Source organism: Helianthus annuus, chromosome 2 (assembly GCF_002127325.2).
Source record: "Helianthus annuus cultivar XRQ/B chromosome 2, HanXRQr2.0-SUNRISE, whole genome shotgun sequence".
In the NCBI taxonomy this organism is placed as follows: domain Eukaryota; kingdom Viridiplantae; phylum Streptophyta; class Magnoliopsida; order Asterales; family Asteraceae; genus Helianthus; species Helianthus annuus.
In genome coordinates this window covers 96,437,276-96,443,118 of record NC_035434.2, presented here as the reverse complement: position 1 = coordinate 96,443,118, position 5,843 = coordinate 96,437,276, and the positions used below count along the sequence as shown (strand labels likewise).

The 5,843-nt window shown below is 37.1% G+C and overlaps 1 long non-coding RNA gene across 1 annotated transcript; it reads right to left on the bottom strand.

The window, feature by feature from the left end:
* Window positions 1–1,893, bottom strand: LOC110903704. Its single transcript, XR_002572123.2, has 2 exons — window positions 1,675–1,893; window positions 1–216 (listed from the first exon to the last, which is right to left on the bottom strand). It is a non-coding gene; the product is annotated as an uncharacterized LOC110903704 (long non-coding RNA).
* Window positions 1,894–5,843: the final 3,950 nt, after the last annotated feature.

Sequence of the window (5,843 nt, the reverse complement as noted above, 5' to 3'; positions counted from 1 at the left end):
TGCCATAAAATTTCTTTCATTATAAACCTTACGTCTTACTTGAAAGTTCACTTTTAAAATAACTCTTTTATATCGAATACAACAAACTGACTCAATTATAGAATAAATCATAGCTTATGTACAACAAATTTACATCCTTAAACAACCCCGTACAATCCCTTAAGTGACTCGGTCTTCGATCTTTATTCCTGGATGATCCTCCGTGACCCGCACAACCTGCATTCACCACATACATTCAAAAACATTAGCACACAATGTATAAACAAGATCATTCGCATACACTTCACATCTCGTTCTTTATCAAACTTCATGCATTTCATCTGCGTATCCATTTCCTGGCGAGGCTTCATGAATGTACCTGCATTACTTATCATTCTCAAGGTACACCATTAATAACGTTAATCCTCAAGGTGTCTAAATCATACACATATATGTACTTACATACCCACACACATATACATCTACATACGTACATACGCTCATACATACCCTTATACATACCTGCATACACAACTACATACTTACATATCCTTCCTACAACTAGACATACGTACATACACTCATACATATCATTAAGCATAACTACATATCCTACTACATACGTACACTTGGAGTTATAAACATACATACGTGTATGCCTACATACATGCTTACATAACTTCTACATATGTATACAAATACATACAAGCACACAAACTTGCTTATCTACATATGTACATACTTTAACGAACACGTACTAGATCACGCGTACCTCTTACATAATCATACATTATTAACGTGGGTCTTAGACTTAGCTTTATAGCCCATAAACATCCAAGGAACCTTCAAAATCATGTTTGGAAAGTCCGCCGTAGTCCACGGATATCAAACCGAAGCCCACGGTACATAAATTAACTTAAATAACAAGATTTCAGCTTTTGGGACTTGGGAAGGCCGTCACCGACGCCCCTAGGGCCGTCGGCGACGGGCCTTGCATTTACCCGTAGCCCAAAAACCCGTAGACAGGTAATTAACCCGTCAGCACAAAAACTGATTTTCTAGAGCCCGTCGGCGACGCCCCCATGCCCGTCGGCGACGCCCTCTAGATTTTGCATTTTTCTGCAGCTCCGTTTCGTCGTCCGTACGCACTAAAACGCGCATAACTTTTGAACCATTTACCCGTTTAACCTCCCGTTTCTTCCTACATGCTTGTAAATTCACATTCTATCATATGAACTTAAAATCCCATATCCGGATTAAGGAAATTCTTAACTTACACTATCGGCTTATTATTCACTTATGAATTATTCGACCCGTTATGGGTATTTATACATTAAAAGGTCTATAACATACAAAACCCTATACTTCACTTTCATACTAGACAAAGACATTACTCTAATCGAATAACTCACTTCCAAATGACTTTTAAGGTCGTTTACCCGAAATCCCCACCAAGGGCGTTTTTGTCAACTTTACCCCATTATTAACAACAAGCACTACCTTGCATAAGCAACCAATCCTACTACCTAGTTACGATTCTTAATCACGCATACCTTGCTCGGATCAAAGCTGAGATCCGTTTAATACTTCATCGATATCCTACCATTTGTTCCTATTCGACCTCAATTATCATACCTAGTTAAGTTGCATATAACTTTACATAAATAACTAAGAAGTGATTACGGAATCACTTACCTTGAGCGTCCATTTTCGCATTGGCTTCCTTGTCCCCTCTTGACCCGTTAGTCTTTCATGCTTGAGTCCACGTCCACATGATCCCTAATGCTTTCATGTTACCGCAATCACATCCTTGTTAGTGTACACGATTTCACATATAATGATCATATCTAAAGCGTAACTCACATTTGACTTTCATGGTCAAGTCTAGTAAACATAAAGCATACATCCAAAACCACATCTTTCTAGACTCATGCAGTCCATCATGTTAACGCATAAAACACATATTAATTTAGCACCTACCATACGACACTATGTACATTTCGTACTTATGATGCTAAAGTACTTACAACCACATGATCACATAATCATACTCGCATACACATTTGCTTACATATACTTTCACATATCATACACCTTCGCTCTTAATTACCTTGATTCAAGCACATCTAATACAAGGTGAGCATTACACCATTCAAGCACAAGGTACAAGCTCCTAATGCATAAATTCGACCGACATATACTTTCAACCCGAATTTATATACGAGTACCATCTAAAGCATATTTTTCCAAGTTAGTAAACTACTACTTTTACCACAATCGCTTTCTATACATGTAAACTCACAACTTGCATACAATTTCACTTTCTAGCTTCACCTAGTCATTTTATCGAGCACTTGGTGTGTGTACAACTTACTATGCATAGTTTACAACTAGTTCAAGTTTAGTCATTAACTTCCAAATTCTCAATCACCAAAAGAGTGTTCAAAATCACATTCCATTCATACAATTAACCCTAAACTAACATCACAAACCCATTTCAAGCTAGTAACAAATACATCAAACAAGGATTGAACATGGGTAGAACACCCATGTCGCTACCTTCCTTCAAAGTTGTGGGTTTCTTCTTAAATCATCAAATTAACCGAAATCATACATAATACACGTTTTATATAGCGATTCTAACACATAATCACGCTTAATTTCATACCAATTCGTGGATTAATCAATAACCCACATCATGTAAGATCAACAATTCACAAAATTCAACTTACCACATGTTCATCTTGACTAGATGATTAAAAATATAAGCTCATGCATCTGATTTCTCCCCAAATTCAGGTTCAATTCTTGAGTTCTTGATTGTAGTTGAAGGAGAAGGGTTTCCCCTTTCCCCCTGCCCTTGTTTGATCGACCCAAAGCCAACAACCCCTGGCTTCTCTTTTTTTTTTTTTATCAAATATATATATCACATTTACACATTAGCCCCCTTGTCTTTCAAGGTATGTTTAATTTAGTTATTTCCTATACTAACTTGACCTCTCTTCTTAATTTAACTTAGTTACACCTATGAATCTAAACTTACTGTCATTTTCTTACGGTACCATTTTACGGTCACCATTTTCTGTTATTTAACATCAAGAAAATAATATTATTTCATAACATACGGATTTGGGGTGTTACAAGTCTACCCCCCCTTAAATGAGGTTTCGTCCCCGAAACCTTTCTCATTCAGACTGGACCATTCTACTCTTACCCCTTTCAAGTTGTTCTTCCACCATTCTTACTACAACCTAAACGCATTCGGGATCTTGGCAAATGTTTTATTCGTGCATGAACATAATTGTACACCTCGTTCCCATGCCCTTATATTAAGTAAATTACTTTCATAATTATACTTACGTCAGACTCTTCTCCAGAGCTCTTATTAGTGTCTTTTACTTTATATTACTAGCTCTTAACACATAGCATTACTACGTTTCTTTCATCGAATTTATTCCAATTGTATACAATTATTAATTGTACAGACCTAAGTATCCGGCTTGTTTCTAACTCCCTATTTAAGCATATCATATTCATTTATTTGCTAATCAAAATAAATCGATTTACTTTATACTACTCATTCATCATATACTATCCTTCATTTTGTTCGCTATGAGCTATCCTACACATTCCATTACTCTCATTACCTCTGATTAGCTTTAAGCTCATAGGAAGGGTCGATTTATTATCATACGCCTACTGCAATCATTCGAAGACTTATTATTACAACCAAGTCACCCTTTTTACACCTACTTATCCGTACTTAACATGAAGACTAAGAATTATTTCCATGGTTACTATTGTTATCTATGTCATGCATATCTTTTCTACCATGCCTTGTTCAAATGAACATGGCCAACAAGCCGAGCATCAAGGTTAGCATTTCTTATCGATACTTGCCGTTTCGTATATTCTATCATAATTTCCACAGTTATGATCGTTCAAGTTCAGTACCACCAGTTCACATAAAAGCATCATTCAATATGTAACTTTCTATTTAACATCCACAAGTTAAACCATTTACTAACCTTGCTAATTTGGCACCGACCAACGTGTAACAACCCGAGTTGACTCGCTCCTTTACGAATCCGTATCTTAACAGGGTTGATCTTGTCCATCTGGTATCATGAGCTTTCATTCATGAGCATTCTTTCACCGTTCTCGGTAGATTCATTGCATCATGATTTCTGCCAATCTCATTATAAAATTAGGGGTTTACACACTTCATTCGATTTTATTTAAACATGATGTTTATCACCTGACCTCGTTTTTACATCAATACTTTATTAATTCCTTCTTAAGACATTAGTGTGTTAGACCTATTCATAACAGGTCAATACATGGCCATTTCTTAATATATCATTCTTGTTATTTATATATATATACGTATCGAGGTACATGTTTTAAATCCGTCCCACGGTTTTAAATGTAACATCCATACCCCTCATTCCTTCTATGTTTGAATCCATCTAGCGGCTTCAAACATATCATTCGTACCTTTTCTTCCTTACATGTGTTTTAACAAAAACTTAAAGTTTTACCTACCTTCAGCAACAAGATTTTAAAGTTAGTCATCTCAGTTGTCGAATCATAATCACTTCATTTTAGTTCCATCCACATATGAGCTTTCTTCTTTCTTACACATTCGACTACCCAAGTAATTGGGTTCGGCATAAACACTCTCAAAGAGAGTTAAGCATACACATTCGACTACCCAAATAATTGGGTTTCGGCATAAACACTCTCAAAGAGAGTTAAGCATACACATTCGACTACCCAAATAATTGGGTTTGGCATAAACACTCTCAAAGAGAGTTAAGCATACACATTCGACTACCCAAATAATTGGGTTTCGGCATAAACACTCTCAAAGAGAGTTAAGCATACACATTCGACTACCCAAATAATTGGGTTTGGCATAAACACTCTCAAAGAGAGTTGAGCATACACATTCGACTACCCAAATAATTGGGTTTGGCATAAACACTCTCAATGAGAGTTAAGCATACATATTCCACTACCCAAATAATTGGGTTTTTCGCATTTAATCATAACTTCTTCTTTCAATCCGTATATCGGATTAAGCTTCTAACATTCATTAGAGCATTCAAAATCACCCGTTCAAAACGGATGGTAGCTTATTCTTATTCGACTTGTTCGCCAGAACCGGTCGACTCGCATAACTTTTCATAACCTTCGTTAGCATAACCAAATCCGCAATGGATTTGCTATTTCGCATTCGCTACAACATAGCGCCCACCTGCTACCCAGTTCTACCGGACATACCTGCAATAATTGCCACGGTCTCACGAACGTCATATGCTTCTTGCGTACTGGCCAGGTGCGCAATTCACACACTAGTTTCGTGCCTTCGTGTAATCATCGCCTTATGCCCGAGAAATGGGTTTCAGTTTCGTGCACATTTCTAAAACTTCCCCAAGACCACATCATTGTCTTTCGTTTAATAATTTCCCTCCCAAGGAGACCCCTTCCTTTTCTTTTGACATCGGTACTCATACATATTAGTAGTGTGTACCTGGGGTTAATTTGCCTATTTGCACCATTGCCCGCCTTAGCATTCATCCTATTCTGTATTCACGGATCATCCTCTTCACGCTCTTAAGCTTACCTTGCACATAACACACTATTAGTTTCCTTCAAGTACATAATCTAATACATACTTACATTCGCCTTTGCATTTAGGCCTCGATCGAGTCTTGGATTGTACGGGTTCTTGATTACGAGAGCACACCGGTTTGAGTTCAAGCATTTACTTTCTATTACTTGATTCTCTCAAACCAGGGCTCTGATACCAACTTGTAACACCCTAACACGTAATTAACGAAAGTCGCAGCGGAAGTTCA